The sequence below is a fragment of the Leptodactylus fuscus genome, chromosome 6 (assembly GCF_031893055.1).
Source record: "Leptodactylus fuscus isolate aLepFus1 chromosome 6, aLepFus1.hap2, whole genome shotgun sequence".
Classification (NCBI taxonomy): Eukaryota; Metazoa; Chordata; class Amphibia; order Anura; family Leptodactylidae; genus Leptodactylus; species Leptodactylus fuscus.
This window is the reverse complement of record NC_134270.1, coordinates 49465664-49487731: the sequence shown is the minus strand read 5'-3', so window position 1 is coordinate 49487731 and position 22068 is coordinate 49465664. Positions and strand designations below refer to the sequence as shown.

The 22068-nt window shown below is 44.6% G+C and overlaps 1 protein-coding gene and 6 non-coding genes across 7 annotated transcripts in view; 3 read left to right on the top strand and 4 right to left on the bottom strand.

Moving 5' to 3' along the window:
- The window catches only part of ZBTB45 (zinc finger and BTB domain containing 45), a 500250-nt gene that overhangs the window by 232508 nt on the left and 245674 nt on the right, over window positions 1–22068 (bottom strand). The gene's annotated exons all lie outside the window — the stretch shown is intronic.
- On the top strand, window positions 13514–13596 carry TRNAL-CAG (transfer RNA leucine (anticodon CAG)). The gene has a single exon. It is a non-coding gene; the product is annotated as a tRNA-Leu (tRNA).
- Window positions 14707–14789, top strand: TRNAL-CAG (transfer RNA leucine (anticodon CAG)). Its single transcript has one exon. It is a non-coding gene; the product is annotated as a tRNA-Leu (tRNA).
- TRNAF-GAA (transfer RNA phenylalanine (anticodon GAA)) lies at window positions 15546–15618 on the bottom strand. Its single transcript has one exon. It is a non-coding gene; the product is annotated as a tRNA-Phe (tRNA).
- TRNAL-CAG (transfer RNA leucine (anticodon CAG)) lies at window positions 17182–17264 on the bottom strand. Its single transcript has one exon. It is a non-coding gene; the product is annotated as a tRNA-Leu (tRNA).
- On the top strand, window positions 18242–18314 carry TRNAF-GAA (transfer RNA phenylalanine (anticodon GAA)). Its single transcript has one exon. It is a non-coding gene; the product is annotated as a tRNA-Phe (tRNA).
- On the bottom strand, window positions 20915–20997 carry TRNAL-CAG (transfer RNA leucine (anticodon CAG)). The gene has a single exon. It is a non-coding gene; the product is annotated as a tRNA-Leu (tRNA).

The following is a 22068-nucleotide window of genomic DNA, read 5'->3' as shown; positions in this document are numbered from 1 at the left end:
CTTTGTGCCTCGCTTATTTACCCCTCCGTGTGTTGTATCTCTATCACTCTGTGTTTCCAGCTTTCCATATCTAGAGTATACACAGTCCTTACACATACTGACCGTGGAGATGTCACATGACAGATACGACTTTTACAGATACATCTAAATACATAGATACATACAGAAAGACATGGATATATGTGTGTATGGAAACATATATATAGTATACAAACATTACACATACTGTCTATACATATACTATTTATAGACATACAATAGAGGACAATACATACAGGGTACCTTCACCTCTGACGTATTCTTTGTACTGTGTAGAAACAAGTATAAACCATGTAAGGTATCTACAAAGACGTGTATGGTAGAAGTAATAGTGAGCATCCATATGTTCTGTATCCATAGAGGGCCAGCACTGACTATAATGTCCTCTGGTGGGCCCGGGGACCCCCGTCTGTCACTTTATCACATATTACAGATATATAAAGTAAGATAATAGGGGATAATAAAATAAGCATTTCTATCAGGGCCAGGTGTATGGAGGTGTCAGGTAGGATCAGTTATATGGACCTAATAGAATAGTGTCTGTACAATAGAAGTCACTGGCACAATAACAATATACATTGCTCTTTTTTATTAGGAGACAATTAACCAATTAACCAGAAGATCTTCTAGTCCAGTGAAGTCCATCATGGTAAGTCATGCAGCAGTGAGATATACTGTATATATGACAGAATTGATATATTTAGGGTTTTTTCCCCCATAAACCTAAATATGAGTCCTGTATGGAGCCTATGTAAGCACATTGTTATCCATCTGATGTAATGTGATGATCTCCCACCAGCTTATACTGGAGCTCATACATTTGTCCTGGCCATACTGTCGCCTCTTTCCTACCTTTAAGGGAACCCCACAGGGAGCTGGGGGATGGGAGAGAAGCTACAAGTGTCCCATTGCACATGAAATATGATTACAAATGACTGGAGACATTAATGTAAATGTTTCCTATTTCCTATAAACAGGGAGAAGCTGATGTGAAGAGAGACTAATACTGGTCAGTTACTCACAGTCGCCCCCTAGTGTTCCCTGTAATACAGTCTGTGTAATGATCAGTCATGTCATAAGATCTTCAGTATTAGATCCCGCTCACTTACTAAAGTCCTCCCGTCTGCAGAGCGCTCACGTGGACGTCTTCTCTCATCTAATAACTGACAGCAGATAACTGATTTTTCATATTCCTGTCCTGCAATCCTATTGGTTGTGGCTATGGTTACCATGGTGACATATGATGCAGGCTGAGGAGTTAACCCTTTAAGTACCAATACTGTTTCAGCACTAAGGCCTTTTTATCTGTCTATAGACATTGCTGTGTGAGATCTTGTTTATTGCAGGATAAGACACATATTACTAACTCATTCACTTGTATTAACTCTTGAAGAATTGAAACACCAATTCCACTACTGATTTAGTATTTTACATTGTTTGCTCCATTCGCTATGTTTATTCATTTTAATGGCTCAGTACAATGAAATTGATAATCAATATGTATAGATTATTTTTGTTTTTGCTACGTAATAACCCATCTCATAGAAAAAATAAAGTTTTATGTCACCAAAAGAGTCATACATTTTTGTAGGGCAATTTATATTATTTAATCTAACCATTCTGCAGTAGATATTATTATTATTATTGAATGGCTTTTAGTTTTGGGGTTGAAGAAAGGGGGTGTGGGGAAGGAATTCCATTTTTTTTTTTTTTTTTTGCAAAGGTGTATATAACATGTTAAAGGGGTATTCCCATGTCGCATACTCACCAGTCTTTGATGCTGTAAATTCTTCTTTCTTCTTTCTTCTCGTCAAGAAGACGCCGCTTCTATGCCGCTGGCCCTGAGTGTGCGCTCCTGATGCAGCTAGGCATCGGACGTACAGCCTTCACAATGGAATTTAGACCTGGCATCTGCTGTAATAGAGAGGCGGATGCCGGGGAGTGTTAGACGCCGGCACAGGTGCCTGCAACATCTCTATGCTCCTGCCCTGCATGAAGCCAGCAGCGGCAGGAGCGATGCTGCTATTCCGCTCCTCCGCCCCCCCTCCTCGCCTCTGGAATAACAGCATCGCTCCTGCCGCTGCTGGCTTCATGCAGGGCATGAACGTAGAGATGTTGCAGGCACCTGTGCCGGCGTCTAACACTCCACGGCATCTGCCTCTCTATTACAGCGGATGCCGGGTCTGTATTGGCGGCCCCTCCCAACCCCCCCCCCCCCCCCGAAGTGTAAACTAACCCCCCTTCAGGCTCGCTCCCCTGCACTTAGCCCCTCCCCCCTGACAGCAGCAGATACATCACTTGATTTATGACCAGATAAGTCAAGGGATGTGTCCCAAAAGAATGAATAAAGTAAGATAGTGGACAAACAAAGCAGTTTTGCTGAAGCAATGTATTTAGGAAAAGTCTTACATTCACATTATCAAGCAGTATAGATAGGATCCTTGTGATGGGACAACCCCTTTAACTTTCTTATATGGGTCTTGATAAAAGTAGCTTTTTTAGTTTTACAAGTAAATTCCTCTTATGTATAAGAATAAATAAATTATTGCAAATTTTTTAATAAAGTTTTTTTTACCATTTATACATTTTTCCCAGTATGACACTTTACAATGTGGTCTTCTGATCAGTAATCTATTGCCTTTCTCTATAGTCATTATTAATGCCAGCTCCCGTGACCCCTTCACTGTCTATATGCACACTAAATCAATTCAGGCAATAGTCAACTTGGAGTACAGTCATGGCCTAAAGTTTATTTGTCCGGGGTGTAAGCTATTAGCAGGAAATTGTTGGGTGGGCCCCCAGGACATCTACCACTGGTGGGCCCTAGGCCTTTCAGTCTGAGAGTGTCAGGTAGTGTACCCGCTTTGCCGCCTAACCCATTTGGTGTTGGGCCAATCCCAAGTGCATTATCTAAGTAGCCTTCCCAGTCTTCATCCTTTTACCCCCTATAGAGATATGATCTTTGGCACACAGGAAGGCTCTCAGGTTGCTACCTCTTGAAGTCGTGCTGGTGTAAATGGCAGCTGACCAGGGACTAGACAGACTCCAGACCAAAGCACCAGGGACACTGTGCTCACAAGTGCTACCGCTCTTCCCTGCGTCAATGACGTCACATTCGTTGGTCACATGGCACAACAGCAACTAAGTCTCATGCAAGTGAATGGGTGTGAGCCACAATACCAAACACAGCCCTTAAAATATGTATCAAACTATTCTTAGTAGTTACTGACAAGTCAAATGCTGTGGCCTCTTCAACCAGCTGACCTGTGGGGGTCCGAATGTTGGATCCCCACCAATCACATAGATCCTCAATATATAAGTCCCAGAAACCTCATTTTGGATAAGCTTCGGAAATGCTGATAGTATAAAGAAGCTCTTATACTTCTCTCTTCTACTTTACCCACTCCTGGTTGGAATAAAGAAAGCAGCTTTTCCAGAAAGTGGGGCTTTAGCCTTATACTGTAACCACTAATCCAGACCAGGCAAAAAAAAAAGTCTCCAAGATCAATTTTTATAAGATTCCAAGATTTAGTTAATGGTAAAAAACAAAGAACAGCACCGAGCTGCGATAGTGAAGTACCGTATGGTAAATGGAATTGTGTGGTAAGAATACTTCTCACCTTTGAGGGTTGTATGAACAACCAATTTGTTAGGCTTTTGAACCACTTGGGGGGGGGGGGTGTGTTCCACCCCAGATGTTGAGACAGCAGGATCCGTACCACCCTTGGTGTCAGCCTCCACCCCAGCTATGAACTGGAAACGCTGTAACACTGGCGTGGGGAGATGTCAGCAGGCTGTGCTGAAGCTCATCAGCTTGGGGGACAGACAGCATACTGCCTCTGAGGTGAGGGATGCTTTCCTGGATGATATGGCAATATGGTTTTCCCTGCTGCACCTGGGCCCAGGCATGTTTGTGTATGTGATAATGGCCGGAACCTGGTAGCAGATCTGGATTGACCAAAAATTAGATTGAGCTTAAATAGCGTGACTGAATCGCTGTGTATCACACTTAGCTTTTGGGGGGTAGACCCCTAAAAATTGTATTGAGCTCATGTAGCGTGACTGATTTGCTGTGTCTCCCACTTAGCTTCGGGGGGTACAGCATTAAAAACAGGTTTGACCATACATGGCCTGACTGAATGAACGACTGTCTCCCACTTAGCATTGGGGGATACAGCATGTGGAAAGCTGGATGTCGCGTATATAGACTGACTGAATTTCTGTGTATCCCACTTAGCTTCTGGGGGTAGACCCTTAAAAATTGGATTGAGCTGATATAGCCTGATTGAATTGATGTGTCTCCCACTTAGCTTTGGGGGGCAGACCCTTAAAAATTGGATTCAGCGTACATAGCCTGACTGAATTTCTGTGTCTCCCACCTAGGTTTTGGGGGTACACACCGTGAAAAACTGCATTGAGCGTACATAGCCTGACTAAATTTCTGTGTCTCCCACCTAGGTTTTGGGGGTACACACCATGAAAAACTGCATTGAGCGTACATAGCCTGACTAAATTTCTGTGTATACCACCTAGGTTTTGGGGGTACACACCGTGGATATCTGGATTGAGTGTACATAGCCTGACTGAATTTCTGTGTATACCACCTAGGTTTTGTGGGTACACACCCTGGATATCTGGATTGAGCGTACATAGCCGGACCCAATTGCTCTATAACCCTGTTTCGGGGGGACACTGCCTGCAAAGCTGGGTTGAGCGTATATAACTGGACTGAATTACTCTGTATCATTGTTAGGTATTTGGGGAGACAACGCCTGTAAACCTGGGTTGAGCGTGTATAGCTGGACTGAGTTTTTCTGTATCCCTGTTTTGGGGTTACACACTGCCTGAAAAGCACTGAATTTTTCTGTATCCCTGTTATTGGGTTACACACTGCCTGAAAAGCTGGGTTGATAGTATATAGCTGGACTAAATTTTTCTGTATCCCTGTTTTGGGGTTACACACTGCTTGAAAAGCTGGGTTCAGCGTATATAGCTGGACTGAATTTTTCTGTATCCCTGTTTTGGGGTTACACACTGCCTGAAAAGCACTATATTTTTGTATATCCCTGTTTTGGGGTTACACACTGCCTGTAAAGCTGGGTTGAGCATATATCGCTGGACTGAATTGCTCTGTCTCCTTGTGATGTGTTTGTGGGGATACTGTCTGTAAAGCTGGGTTGAGCGTATATCGCTGGACTGAATGCTCCGTATCCCTGATTTGGGGAGAGCTTGACTCCTCTCCCTGCAGTATATAGCTCTGAAAAGAGCTGTTCTTGTTCTTCTTGAGTTTTTCCCTGCCTATCTGAAGCTTATCCCTATCTAGCCCTCAGCAGCACGTCTGTCCCTATGTCTGAAGGCTGGAAAATGAATCAAAGATGGCGGTCAATGTTCTTATAAATCAGAGGTCACATGTTTTCGGCAGCCAATGGGTTTTTTCAATGCCTACATTGTCGTAGTTCCTGTCCCACCTCCCCTGCACAGTTGCTGGTGCGAAAAACGCGCCAGGGAAGGTGTGAGGGGATACGAATTTTTACTGCGTTTGCCGCGTGGCATTTGATTGGAAACGAATACCTCAAACAGCTCGGTGTTCGCTCATCTCTAATGGATTATACAAGTATTTCATTAAAATAGGAATGTCATAGTGACAAGTCCTCTATAAAGATAAATTCACACATATCGTTTGAGATGCAGTTGACAACTGCATAAAAACTGTACAAACTTTGTGGCTAAGCAAGTCACAGCCCAAAAATTCATCGGAAAAGACGATGGTAGAAATGCATCGCAGTTTTTTCAACAGCGTTTTTTGCCTGCAGATTTTTCCTTTGCAAATTTTTCCATATGAAAAACACCAGCCTTTCCGAAGGTATAAGTAACATCAGTGGTGTAACTAGGAATGGCGGGGCCCCGTGGCGAACTTTTGACATGGGCCCCCCCCCCCCAAACCGACGCCGAAGACCTCAACCGACCCCCTCCTCAGAACTCTATTATGTCCATTAGTGTCCCCTGCACACAGTATTAACCCCATTAGTGTCCCCTGCACACAGTATTAACCCCAATAGTGTCCCCTGCACACAGTATTATCCCCAATAGTGTCCCCTGCACACAGTATTAACCCCAATAGTGTCCCCTGCACACAGTATTAACCCCAATAGTGTCCCCTGCACACACAGTATTAACCCCAATAGTGTCCCCTGCACACACAGTATTAACCCCAATAGTGTCCCCTGCACACACAGTATTAACCCCAATAGTGTCCCCTGCACACACAGTATTAACCCCAATAGTGTCCCCTGCACACACAGTATTAACCCCAATAGTGTCCCCTGCACACACAGTATTAACCCCAATAATGTCCCCTGCACACACAGTATTAACCCCAATAGTGTCCCCTGCACACACAGTATTAACCCCAATAGTGTCCCCTGCACACAGTATTAACCCCAATAGTGTCCCCTGCACACAGTATTAACCCCAATAGTGTCCCCTGCACACACAGTATTAACCCCAATAGTGTCCCCTGCACACAGTATTAACCCCAATAGTGGCCCCTGCACACAGTATTAACCCCAATAGTGGCCCCTGCACACAGTATTAACCCCAATAGTGTCCCCTGCACACAGTATTAACCCCAATAGTGTCCCCTGCACACACAGTATTAACCCCAATAGTGTCCCCTGCACACAGTATTAACCCCAATAGTGTCCCCTGCACACAGTATTAACCCCAATAGTGTCCCCTGCACACAGTATTAACCCCAATAGTGTCCCCTGCACACACAGTATTAACCCCAATAGTGTCCCCTGCACACACAGTATTAACCCCAATAGTGTCCCCTGCACACACAGTATTAACCCCAATAGTGTCCCCTGCACACAGTATTAACCCCAATAGTGTCCCCTGCACACACAGTATTAACCCCAATAGTGTCCCCTGCACACAGTATTAACCCCAATAGTGTCCCCTGCACACAGTATTAACCCCAATAGTGTCCCCTGCACACAGTATTAACCCCAATAGTGTCCCCTGCACACAGTATTAACCCCAATAGTGTCCTCTGCACACACAGTATTAACCCCAATAGTGTCCCCTGCACACACAGTATTAACCCCAATAGTGTCCCCTGCACACACAGTATTAACCCCAATAGTGTCCCCTGCACACACAGTATTAACCCCAATAGTGTCCCCTGCACACACAGTATTAACCCCAATAGTGTCCCCTGCACACACAGTATTAACCCCAATAGTGTCCCCTGCACACAGTATTAACCCCAATAGTGTCCCCTGCACACAGTATTAACCCCAATAATGTCCCCTGCACACAGTATTAACCCCAATAGTGTCCCCTGCACACACAGTATTAACCCCAATAGTGTCCCCTGCACACACAGTATTAACCCCAATAGTGTCCCCTGCACACAGAATTAACCCCAATAGTGTCTCCTGCACACAGTATTAACCCCAATAGTGTCCCCTGCACACAGTATTAACCCCAATAGTGTCCCCTGCACACAGTATTAACCCCAATAGTGTCCCCTGCACACACAGTATTAACCCCAATAGTGTCCCCTGCACACACAGTATTAACCCCAATAGTGTCCCCTGCACACACAGTATTAACCCCAATAGTGTCCCCTGCACACACAGTATTAACCCCAATAGTGTCCCCTGCACACAGTATTAACCCCAATAGTGTCCCCTGCACACAGTATTAACCCCAATAGTGTCCCCTGCACACACAGTATTAACCCCAATAGTGTCCCCTGCACACAGTATTAACCCCAATAGTGGCCCCTGCACACAGTATTAACCCCAATAGTGGCCCCTGCACACAGTATTAACCCCAATAGTGTCCCCTGCACACAGTATTAACCCCAATAGTGTCCCCTGCACACACAGTATTAACCCCAATAGTGTCCCCTGCACACAGTATTAACCCCAATAGTGTCCCCTGCACACAGTATTAACCCCAATAGTGTCCCCTGCACACACAGTATTAACCCCAATAGTGTCCCCTGCACACACAGTATTAACCCCAATAGTGTCCCCTGCACACACAGTATTAACCCCAATAGTGTCCCCTGCACACAGTATTAACCCCAATAGTGTCCCCTGCACACACAGTATTAACCCCAATAGTGTCCCCTGCACACAGTATTAACCCCAATAGTGTCCCCTGCACACAGTATTAACCCCAATAGTGTCTCCTGCACACAGTATTAACCCCAATAGTGTCCCCTGCACACAGTATTAACCCCAATAGTGTCCCCTGCACACACAGTATTAACCCCAATAGTGTCCCCTGCACACACAGTATTAACCCCAATAGTGTCCCCTGCACACAGTATTAACCCCAATAGTGTCCCCTGCACACAGTATTAACCCCAATAATGTCCCCTGCACACAGTATTAACCCCAATAGTGTCCCGTGCACACACAGTATTAACCCCAATAGTGTCCCCTGCACACACAGTATTAACCCCAATAGTGTCCCCTGCACACAGAATTAACCCCAATAGTGTCTCCTGCACACAGTATTAACCCCAATAGTGTCCCCTGCACACAGTATTAACCCCAATAGTGTCCCCTGCACACAGTATTAACCCCAATAGTGGTCCCTGCACACAGTATTAACCCCAATAGTGTCCCCTGCACACACAGTATTAACCCCAATAGTGTCCCCTGCACACAGAATTAACCCCAATAGTGGCCCCTGCACACACAGTATTAACCCCAATAGTCTCTCCTGCACACAGAATTAACCCCAATAGTGGCCCCTGCACACATAGTATTAACCCCAATAGTGTACCCTGCACACAGAATTAACCCCAATAGTGACCCCTGCACACAGTATTATATCCCACTGTGGACATCCATAAACAATTATTATACTCTGGGGTCTTTTCAGACCCCAGAGTATAATAATCGGAGACCCGGGGGAATAAAAACATTTAAAAAGAAAACAGTTGCTTACCTGTGCCCGGCTCCTAGGCTGTTGGCTGCCGGCTGCTGCTCTTGTCCTGCATTAATGACGTCGGAGGTCACATGACCCGGGAAGCAGACCCGGGTCATGTGACGTCAGAGACGTCAGACACGAATGAGGGAGGCCGGAGGCAGGATCGTGGAGAGGTAAGTAACAGTGTTTGTTATGTTCCTTACGTCTCCCGGTCCGCTGATCATTATACTCAGGGGTCTGCAAAGACCCCCGAGTATAATGATAGTGTTTGTGGGGCCCGCGGTGTCACTTGCCGATCCCGGCCCAGCCAGGATCGGCAAGTGAATGGGGCCTGTAACGGACTATTTAAAAAAAAAAAAAAAACGCAGCGGTAGCGGCTGTCACCGGGCCCCCTAATGGTCCGTGCCCTGTGGCAGCTGCTACTGCTGCTACCACGGTAGTTACGCCCCTGAGTAACATGCTATGATTTAAATCTGTTGCTGTGAGAAGTGTGAAAAGGAACGCTATCAGAAGTCTTTCGTCCCTGCTGCTTTTAGGCTGTATAATCAACACTGAGCTAAGCGGAGATCATTCAATACAGAGAACTGAAAAATCCTTAAGTTGTGATATTCCTTGTACTATTTTTTACCTTTATCTTTTTATCTGTACCTACTGTCCAGTGGCGTAACTAGGAATGGCATGGCCTCGTGGTGAACTTTTGACATGGACCCCACCACCACCACAGATGCCGAAGACCTCGACCGACCCTCTCCTACACATTCCTGCGCACTCTTTTATGCCCCATAGTGGCCCCTTCACACAGTATTATCCCTCATAGTGGCCCCTGCACACAGTTTTATGTCTCTTAGTGGCCCCTGTACACAGTATTATCCCTCATAGTGGCCCCTGCACACAGTATTATCCCCCATAGTGGCCCCTGCACACAGTATTATTCCCCCATAGTGGCCCCTGCACACAGTATTATTCCCCCATAGTGGCCCCTGCACACAGTATTATTCCCCCATAGTGGCCCCTGCACACAGTATTATCCCCCATAGTGGCCCCTGCACACAGTATTGTACCCCATAGTGGCCCCTGCACACAGTATTATGTCCCTTAGTGGCCCCTGCACACAGTATTATCCCCCATAGTGGCCCCTGCACACAGTATTGTACCCCATAGTGGTCCCTGCACACAGTATTATCCCCCATAGTGGCCCCTGCACACAGTATTGTACCCCATAGTGGTCCCTGCACACAGTATTATGTCCCACTGCAGACACCCATAAACAATTATTATACTTTGCGGTCGCTTCAGGTCGCCTCATGGGAGGTGCGGCACTGGTTACAGCACTGCTACTGTCACTGTAATGCCTCTACTGTGGAGCTTTTGTATTCATATTTTGTATTACTGTATTATCATGTAGCTGTAACACATTGAATTTCCCCATAGTTGGACTATTAAAGGATTATTTATTTTATCTTATGCAGATTTTTTTTTCCTGCAATGTGTGAATGGGATTAGCCCATTTACTTTGCAAGAACTGTAAAACGCTGCGATTTCACAATGTGGGGCCCCAGCCTTGCTGTGATTTTCAATTATTTTGCAATATGGTAGTGAATTGGATAATTTATACAAAAATAAAATTTTATATCTAAAAATGAATTCTGATGATTGGTTCAGCAATATCAGAAACTACTTCAGTAATTGTTCTGGGGCTTTTTCTTTGGGAGAGGGAAGAGGAAATATAGAGGAAATTGGGCATTTTCCTGTTCTCCCTCTCGCCATATCATTGTCAGATGCCACGAAGGGATAATCCTCTTCTGCTGAATACATTCTTTAGAAGGTTTAGGAGCTTTGGCACATTTTATATATGTTGTGTTCTGTTTTTACACGTGTATTGATCCTTTATTGAGAATCTAAAGTGTATGTTATGCTTTAATAAGGGTATATATGTAAAAAAAATATATAAATCAGAAAAAAAGAGAGGTGGAAAAGAATTACAATAAATTTACTTGTACTCACATATAAGATCCTGTACTAAAAGCAAGCTAAAATGTTTATAAAGATATAGATAGAGACTTCTATCTATCTATCTATCTATCTATCTATCTATCTATCTATCTATCTATCTCTCTCTCTCTCTCTCTCTCTCTCTCTATCTAGCAATTGTAACTAAATTTAACAACAATAAACTTGCGGCTAAAAATTGAGCAGATACCGACCAGTCATGTATGTCACTGAGCAGTGCTCAGCACCACAGAAGGTACACAAACATATAAAATGTGTGTTAAATAATGAACTGTAGTGTAAAAGTCTAAAACTTCTCTATAAATATAGAAATTTCTATCTATAATTATAGCAATTCTATCTAAATATAACTAAAAATTTATAACAAACCCCCCCCCTGCAGCTAAAAATTGAGCAGGTAGGGGCGTGACATGGTGCTGAAGAGGACCAGACATGTTTCACACAGGCTTTGGTGTTATATTCTTTTTCCAGCCTATTTAGGGGTTCCCAACTGGGTCCCCCAGCTACTACTTACATCCGGATCTCCTGCTGAACCCGGTGGGTTTTCGAAAGTTTGTTGGTGTCTGCAAACTGCCTGAACCTGATTTCTGTGCAGCCTCTACATGTGCAGCAGCCGTCATCTTACCTGCTCCAAGTCAGGCCGTCTTTATCATCCTGTCAGCTTCTCCAAACCAAAAACCTTCCTCCAGCATCTCCCTGTTCTGAATCAGACTCTGCAGAACCCAGCACCATCCTAGGCTGCTACCTGGCCCTCCTCCTATAATGTCTGATTAACATCTCAGCTATCTGTCACAACTCCCCCACCTGCACCAATGGCACGATTCTGCTTACTATACTGCCCTACCACCTGCTACTTTTATAAGATGTCTACACATTCTCAAAAGCTGAAAGCTCAGAGAAGTCTTCTACTTACTCTCTCTCACAGTAGCACTACGTCACTCTCAACCTCTGACCCGGAACCTATGGTGGACACCATGGATACTGACTTAGACCCCACTACTCTCTTTGCAAAAATCAAATAACTGTTTTCTACTGAACTCTCTGATTTCACCAAAAAAATACAGAATTTTGGATCCAGAGTCTAGGAGGTGAAGGATAAACTGGATAAAGTTGCTGACACCCTGGAGAAGGATAAAAACCCGCCTTGATGATTCTGCTTAAAAATTTGAGACCATTGATATTAAATTGGAGTACCTGAAAAATAGGTCTAACAGAGCTCAGAGGAGTGACAGAATTGATAACTAACCTGTGGGAGAAAGTTACAACATTGTTCTCAGCTCCCATTCAACAGGCCAACCCTACACTGCTGCACATAGACCATATTCACCAAGCATAGGGGAGCTCTAAAATCCTGAATGTACCCAGGGACATTATTCTTAAGCTTTTGAAATTTTTCACCTCTACCGGGTCTGGCTCCATTTGTTCAGCTCCTAACACTAATGCAGTGCATTAGAATCAGGGCCGGTTTTAGACAAAGTGGGGCCCTCTGCAAAATTAGAAGTGGGGCCCCAAATGTTTAAATATTGTACCTGCTACATAATCATATTGTTAATTTGATGTACTGCACTGCCTATCACTGCTGTTTACTAGAGTGTTCATAAGGTCTTTAAAGAGGACCCTTCACCTTCTGTGGCACATGCGGTGTAATACATCTCTAGAAAGCTGACAGTGCGCTGAATTCTGCTTTCCTGTTCTGCACCCCCGGTGAAGAGCTGTCAGTGCTGGTACTGTAGCTCTTCACTGTCAGAAGGGCGTTTCTGATAGTCACACAGGAACGCCATTCCTCTATAGCTCTGTACTGTGAAGGGGGCGTTGCTTACCGCCTAGCGATAATGCTGAACAGTGAGGAACTCGTCTATGGACGAGAACTATCAGGAGGGGCGGGGGGCGTTCCTCCCCGGTCTCACAGTACAGAGCTATAGGCACTACTGGGAGGAAGAACATTCCTGAGTGAAGCGCTGTGGGAAGACCTGCGATGTGTTTCCGCTACGATTTTTCTCGCAGCGCTTTTTTTCCCTGTGAGACGCCACATGTGGCCTAAGCCTAAAATACAATAGTTGCATGAAACTGAGACATCACAATCAAAGCAACATAAATATACACTAGACACCGTGATGAAACATTACAGTTACAGAACATAAATCCTCAGCATATAAACAGCACGAGGTACGCCTGAGTAAGCGCCCAGTCTAAAGCTGGCCATACATGTTAGATTTTAGGCTGTCATCGCTTGTCTCAAATGAACTGTAGCTGATTGGTCGTACAACCAACTCTCCCAAACACATGAACAACCACAATGAGTCAGATTTTGGTTCTGACCAACTTTAGTTAATGGTTGGCTATATGTGACACGCTGTCGTGGGTTTATGCACGAGCAAGGCAATCTAAAATCTGAGATAATCTACCTTAGGCCATACATGTGGAAGGTGGTATAAACCTCTATATGTTATAGGGCCTACTGATGTGATAACTGGTCTAGAAAGAGTTAATGGAGTGAAAAGCATAGGAAGTCAGGATGGCCGAGCGGTCTAAGGCGCTGCGTTCAGGTCGCAGTCTCCCCTGGAGGTGTGGGTTCCAATCCCACTTCTGACATGTGCTTTTTAACTTGTTGCTGTCTGTTACATTTAAGCTGTAGATTTTTTGTTTATTTAAAAAAAAAATCATTTGCAGGGCTTACCACACAGACGCTTTTTTTTCCCTGTTCTTTTATGGTGTTGATTGACATTTTTTTGCCAAGGAGTATTATTTATATCATTCTAAGGCGGGTTGCCCATATTTTTACAATTTAATAGAGCTGCTATGGGGGATATAAACATATTAAACTAGCATTCACCTCTCCCCGTGCCTCCATTTCCAGGGGCGGCCACTCCATTGATTATCATATAAGTCTCCTGGCTGAGGTCACCAGTGACATCACATTTGGTCTAAGGTATCACTGTAGCCAGTCACAGACCGCAACAGTGACCCCTTCACAAACAGTATGTGACTGTGGTCTTGCGCCATTTGTGAAGAGGTGGATGTTGAGACCTGTGATTAGGTGCAGTGGTCACCTGGTACAGACAGCTGGTAGACCTGTATACAATCAAGCAGAGTTACCAGGATGTGTGCAAGAACAGGCCTCAGGCGCTGCATTAGTATCCAGGTAAGTATACTGTAATTGTAATCGTAGTAATAGTATGTGGGGGCAGAGGACTATTACCCGTATGGGGGGAATGGACTATTAGGCCCTTATTGCAGTAATAGTGCCCCCCTATACAGTTCATAACAGTCCCCTCACACAAGTTATGTTATTAACTGTAATAGTGCCCTACTAGGGCCCCCCCCAGGTAATAGTAAACCCCCAAGAACGGGTAATATTACCTGTGGGGGGCAGTAATAGGGCATTATTACAGTTATAGTGCCGCCCACAGTTAATAACATTCCCCCAACGCACACCCAATCTTATTACTGTAATAGTGCACTAGTAGTGCCCCCACAGGTAATAGTTCACACGCATGTACGCACGTACGTAATATTACCTGTGGTGGGAGCAATATTACAGTGATAATGCCCCCTGAGTGATACCCTTCCCACTACCTAAACTCTATTGAGAGAGCTCTCTCCAAATTATCTCTTATTCAATGAGGGCCCTACCCACAATTCTATGGCTTACTGATGTGATAACTGGTTTGGAAGGAGTTAATGGACCTAGTATTGTACAAAGTCAGGATGGCCGAGCGGTCTAAGGCGCTGTGTTCAGGTCGCAGTCTCCTCTGGAGGGGTGGGTTCGAATCCCACTTCTGACAAAACTTTTATCACTATATGCTATATCAAGGATCCTCAAACTTTTTAAAACAGGGGGCGTGTTCACTGTCCCTCAGACTATTGGAGGGCCGAAATATACCTTAAAAAAACATTTTTTTTTTTTTGTTTAAAATTTGTTGAGTTATTTTACATTGCTCATGCATCATTGAATTGACGAGTTCTTAACTCCCTGAAACCCAGGATTGACCCAGTGACCTTTAGATGTTCAGTCTAGTGCTCTCCCAACTGAGCTATTTTGGCTATATACTATAGATAGTAGGTAGGTTGGTTGGTTTGGGGGCTTTATAGTGACAGTGTACTAGTCCATAAATATGTCTCTTTTTGGCTTTAGAGGTTACATGTTTACAGAACTGTTTGTGCTTCCGAAACAGTTGTTCAGTGTACAAAAAAAAAAAAAAAAGCAGCAACATGCAGTGAGTATATATTGGAGACTCTGCAGATAATTAGAAGGAATTGTAGCAAAATTTAGACTTTTTTTTTTTAAACCTCAGATCACATACAAATTATCAAATCTGAATCTTCCTAGGGCACATTGCAGTCTATGGGCCCCAGTGGCCTAATGGATAAGGCACTGGCCTCCTAAGCCAGGGATTGTGGGTTCAAGTTACTTATGCATTAACTACAAGTACCTCTGAGCCTGGAAGGTGTTAAGTTAACTGCAAGCATTCCAGATAAGTTATATAGGTTCACTTTAGTTGAAGCATTTTGCAATTGAAACAGTGAAGAAAATTTGAACCTGCCGAAACCCGGGATCGAACCAGGGACCTTTAGATCTTCAGTCTAACGCTCTCCCAACTGAGCTATTTCGGCTATTTGATCAGGGCTGGAGTGAAAGGGTATTGGTTCATAACTATATTGGGGCAAATTTATTAAGACTATGTTATTACACACCTTCCATGGCCTCTGGTTATTATTCTCTGGGGCCTTGAGTCTTAATTCTGCATCACCTTTAGGGTGCATTCAGACTACGTAACGCCGGGCGTGTATGAGAGCCGTACACGCCGGCATTACGGCAGACTGCCGAACACTTCCCATTCACTTCAATGGGAGCGCTCGTAAACGCCGCTGTTACGAGCGCTCCCATTGAAGTGAATGGGAAGTGTTCGGCAGTCTGCCGTAATGCCGGCGTGTACGGCTCTCATACACGCCCGGCGTTACGTAGTCTGAATGCACCCTTAGGCTGTATTCACACAGAGTAACGGCAGGCGTTTTTTGTGTGTTTTTTGCACATAGTGCCTCGTTAACGCCGTGTATACGCCGCGTTAACGCCGGTCAACGCCACCGCAAAATAGCGCGGCGTTACCGCCGCGTATACGCTGCGCTACACGGCGTTAACGCGGCGCTATGTGCAAAAAACACACAAAAAAACGCCTGCCGTTACTCTGTGTGAATACAGCCATAGGATGTGCCCTGGGGGAAAGACTAGCACCACTATCAGGTACACAGCAGACCCCCCAGCCCAGGAACGTGGTATAAAACTGTATCTGTTGTGGGTCTTACTGATGTGATGTCTGGTCTGGAAGGAGTTAATGGACTTACTATAACAGTCATTAGGGTGGCTGAGTGGTCTAAGGTGCTGTGATCAGGTTGTGGCCTCCTCTAGAGGTGTGGGCTTGAATTGCAATCCTTACATGAATTTTATTACTGTGTTATATTGATAAATCAGTTTTCCAGTTTCAGACCAATATTGAGAGACAAATGTTATTGTTTGTATAATGAAAAGTTGTGCAACTTTACCAAATCCTTCCTGTATTATTTCCCTGCAGTTTTCTAGATCTCTGCTTGCTGACATTCACTCCATGGTCATGTGATGGACACATAGGTGCACAGCTCGTTACCAGGCATGATTTTGCTGATAGAGCCCCTTTAAGCCCCTAGAGGCCAGGACATTTTTTTTTTTTTTTATTAAAAAAAAGCATAAGTGTAACAGACAGCAACAGGTTAAACTATATAAATAGATTAGAACATTAAAGAACAGAAAAAAAAAGTCTGTGTGGTAAGTTCTGCAAATTAATATAAAAAAAAGAACATAACTACAGCATAAGGGCTAGTTCACACAGGGGCGGTATGGTGTATTTTGGCCCTGATGGTCGTGGCTTCTCGCTCCAGAGTAGGCCCAAATGAATGGGCTTAGACCGAAGGGTGCTGCCGCGAGGCGGATTCCGGGGGTTAATCAGCCGCAGAATCTGCCTGAAGAAAGGGCAGCTCACTAGTGGTAAGCTGGTGGTCTGCATTGACCTACATTAAGAGGGGGCGGATTGTGACGTGGATTCAGTGCCAAAATCCACCCCCTCTTTCCCCATGTGAACGAGTCCTAACTGTAACAGACAGAATCAGGTTACGCTATAAAAATAGGTCATAAAAAAAAACATTTGTCAGAAGTGGGATTCGAACCCACGCCTCCAGGGGAGACTGCGACCTGAACGCAGCGCCTTAGACCGCTTGGCCATCCTGACTTCTCCTCCATTTAAAATTAACTCCTTCCAAACTGGGTAGCAGAGAAAAAACGTCTAAATTTTGCTTTCTACAATTCCTTATACAATAATAATCTGCAGAGTCTCCAATATATACTCACTGCTTGTTACTGCTCAGTCAGGAGCTTTTTTATTTTTCTTTGTACACTGAATTAGTCGCAGCGTCTGCAGCTCGAGACACGCTGCAGTGTAGATCCATTCATTTGGGCCTACACAAGAGCGGGATGCATCGGCATATCGTCATAGCCGTGTGAACATGCCCTTAAACTGTGTATTTCCAGTAGATAAAAATCAGTCCATGGTCATGTGATCTACAGTCCACAGTCATGTAATGAATACACAGGTACATGGCTCATTATAGTCATCTGCCTGGTAACGAGCTGTGCACCTGTGTGTCCATCACATGACCAGGGACTGATTTTTATCCATTAGAAGCAAGCAGAGTGAATGTCAGCAAGCAGAGATCTAGAAAACTGCAGGGAAATAATACAGGAAGGATTTGGTAAAGTTGCACAACTTTTCATTATACAAACCATAACATTTGTCTCACAATATTGGTCTGAAACTGGAAAACTGATTTATCAATATAACACAGTACTAAAATTCACGTAAGGATTGCAATTCAAGCCCACTCCTCCAGAGGAGACCACAACCTGAACGCAGGGCCTTAGACCACTCAGCCACCCTAATGTCCTGCTATAGTAAGTCCATTAACTCCTTCCAGACCCACAACATATACAGTTTTATACCACCTTCCTGGGCTGGGGGGCCTGCTGTGTACCCGATAGTGGTGCTAGTCTTTCCCCAGGGCACATCCTAAAGGTGATGCAGAATTAAGACTCAAGTCCCCAGAGAATAATAACCAGAGGCCATGGAAGGTGTGTAATAACATAGTCTTAATAAATTTGCCCCAATATACTTATGAACCAATACACTTTCACTAAAGTACCCATCAGGTAGCCGAAATAGCTCAGTTGGGAGAGCGTTAGACTGAAGATCTAAAGGTCCCTGGTTCGATCCCGGGTTTCGGCAGGTTCAAATTTTCTTCACTGTTTAAATTGTAAAATGCTTCAACTGAAGTGTATGAACCTAAATAACTTATCTGGAACGCTTGCAGTTAACTTAACACCTTCCAGGCCAGTTAGCAGCTGAGTAAGCTCGGAGGTACTTGTAATTAATACATAAGTAACTTGTTAGTATAAACATTGTAATTGTCAAGATAATCAACAAAGAAGTAACCACCACGGATGAGACTCAAACTCACAATCGCCTGGCTTAGGAGGTCAGTGCCTTATCCATTACGCCATTGGGGCCCATAGACGGCAATATGCCCTAGCAAGGGTCAGATGTGATAATTTGTATGTGATCTGAGGTTTAAAATAAAAAGTCTAAATTTTGCTACAATTCCTTCTAATTCTACTCTCCTATATACAGGTAGTCCTCGGGTTCCGACGGTCTCGGGTTACGACGTTTCGCGGTTACGACAGCTCCCTTGTAACAGAAAACTGCCAGCACTCCCAGCTAGCAAGGACTAGCCTGCGGAAAATCAATGCTGGCAGCTTGCTGTTACAAGTGAGCTTGTAAAATAAAACCCTGAAACAGAATGTGAAACTTACCGTACGGTGCAGGGTGGGCAGGCGGGCATTCAGGCCTCCTCTTTCTCCGATGTTCCGTCCTCCTCCGGCGCTCGCAAACTGATAATGGCCAGGGCACATGCGCAGTATCATGATGCTTCTATTACGGCTACTGCGCATGCGCCCAGGCCATTATCAGCTTGCGAGCGCCGGAGGAGGACGGAACATCGGAGGAAGAGGAGGCCTGAATGCCCGCCCGCCCACCCTGCACCGTACGGTAAGTTTCACATTCTGTTTCAGGGTTTTATTTTAAAGGGGGGGGGGTTGATCCGTTCCTACGCGGCGTCGGTATGGTAGGTTCCGACTTACGTCAAAATTCGGTTTACGACGCCGCGCAAGAACGGATCAACGTCGTAAGTCGAGGACTACCTGTATACTCACTGCATGTTGCTGCTTTTTTTTTTTTGTACACTGAGCAACTGTTTCGGAAGTTCCAACAGCTCTCTAAACATGTAACCTCTAAAGCTGAAAAGAGACATATTTATGGGCTAGTACACTGTCACTATAAAGCCCCCAAACCAACCTACCTACTATCTATAGTATATAGCCAAAATAGCTCAGTTGGGAGAGCACTAGACTGAACATCTAAAGGTCACTGGGTCAAGCCTGCGTTTCAGGAAGTTAAGAACTCGTCAATTCAATGATGTATGAGCAATGTAAAATAACTCAACACGTTTTAAAGAAAAAAAAAGGTTAACCTCAATACATTTTTTTAAAAGTATATTTCGGCCCTCCAATAGTCTGAGGGGCAATGAACTGGCCCCCTGTTTAAAAGTTTGAGGATCCTTGATATAGCATAAAAGTATTTGTCAGAAGCGGGATTCAAACCCACGCCTCCAGAGGAGACTGCGACCTGAACACAGCGCCTTAGACCGCATGGCCATCCTGACTTACTACAACGCTAGGTCCATTAACTCCTTCCAAACCAGTTATCACATCAGTAAGCCATAGAATTGTGGGTAGGGCCCTCATTGAATAAGAGATAATTTGGAGAGAGCTCTCTCAATAGAGTTTAGGTAGTGGGAAGGGTATCACTCAGGGGGCATTATCACTGTAATATTGCTCCCACCACAGGTAATATTACGTACGTGCGTACATGCGTGTGAACTATTACCTGTGGGGGCACTACTAGTGCACTATTACAGTAATAAGATTGGGTGTATGTTGGGGGAATGTTATTAACTGTGGGCGGCACTATAACTGTAATAATGCCCTATTACTGCCCCCCACAGGTAATATTACCCGTTCTTGGGGGTTTACTATTACCTGTGGGGGGCGCTACTAGGGCACTATTACAGTGAATAACATAACTTGTGTGAGGGGACTGTTATGAACTGTATAGGGGGGCACTATTACTGCAATAAGGGCCTAATAGTCCATTCCCCCCATACGGGTAATAGTCCTCTGCCCCCACATACTATTACTACGATTACAATTACAGTATACTTACCTGGATACTAATGCAGCGCCTGAGGCCTGTTCTTGCACACATCCTGGTAACTCTGCTTGATTGTATACAGGTCTACCAGCTGTCTGTACCAGGTGACCACTGCACCTAATCACAGGTCTCAACATCCACCTCTTCACAAATGGCACAAGACCACAGTCACATACTGTTTGTGAAGGGGTCACTGTTGCGGTCTGTGACTGGCTACAGTGAGAGCTTAGACCAAATGTGATGTCACTGGTGACCTCAGCCAGGAGACTTATATGATAATCAATGGAGTGGCTGCCCCTGGAAATGGAGGCACGGGGAGAGGTGAATGCTAGTTTATTATGTTTATATCCCCCATAGCAGCTCTATTAAATTGTAAAAATATGGACAACCCCATTCAAATAATATAAATAATACTCCTTGGCAAAAAATGTCAATCGACAACATAAAAGAACAGGGAAAAAAAAGCATCTGTGTGGTAAGCCCTGCAAATGATTTTTTTTTTAAATAAACAAAAAATCTACAGCATAACTGTAACAGACAGCAACAGGTTAAAAAGCACATGTCAGAAGTGGGATTGGAACCCACACCTCCAGGGGAGACTGCGACCTGAACGCAGCGCCTTAGACCGCTCGGCCATCCTGACTTCCTATGCTTTTCACTCCATTAACTCTTTCTAGACCAGTTATCACATCAGTAGGACCTACAACATAGTAGGACCCTTCATTTAAAATTACCGTATTTTTCGGACTATAAGACGCACTTTTTTTCCCCAAAATTTTTGGGGAAAAGAAGGGTGCGTCTTATAGTCTGAAGGTGGCGCCTGGCATCCGCTGTAATAGAGAGGCGGAAGCCGGCAAGTGATAGACGCCATTACAGGTGCCGGGGCCTGAGACATCGCTGCGCTCCTCTGCCCTGCATGAAGCCAGCAGCGGCAGGGGCTCCTCCGTCCCCCCGCTGCTGGCTTCATGAAGGGCAGAGGATCGTAGCGATGTCTCAGGCCCCGGCGTCTATCCCTCCCCGGCATCCACCTCTCTAGTACAGTGGATGCCGGGTCAGTATCCGTGGCCCCTTCTCCTCTGGAGGCGTGGGTTCGAATCCCACTTCTGACAAAACATTTATGCTATATCAAGGTTCCTCAAACTTTTTAAACAGGGGGCCAGTTCATTGTCCCTCATACCATTGGAAGGCCGAAATATACTTTAAAAAAAAATGTATTGAGGTTAACCTTTTCTTCCCCCTACGCCCAACAGCAGCACAGCTGGGGGTATTCTTGCCCCTATGAGCTGTTAGGACAGGTGGAATTTTTAATTATCACATAAGAATGGATCCGCAACACTTGTCCGATATATTAAAAAATTTCTTCTTTAATTCAGTCCATTAAAACAATACAAAACTCCATGCAAAAGATTAGAAAAGACAAATAGTACAAAAAAGACAACGTAAAAACCGCTGTCAGTAACGCATGACTGCTGTCAGTAACGCATGACTGCTGCTGACGCGTTTCAAGACCCACTTGCTCTCTTATTCATAGCTATTTTTGTGTCTGACTGAATTAAAGAAGAAATTTTTTAATATATCACAAGTGTTGCGGATCCATTCTTATGTGATTGTTGGAGGAGTACTACTTTGGCCTTAGAAGTCCTGAAGGCAGCGGATCGTGCACCTTGGTCGAGAGTAAAGGGTGAGCTAATATTGACCATACGTTTTGTTGGTA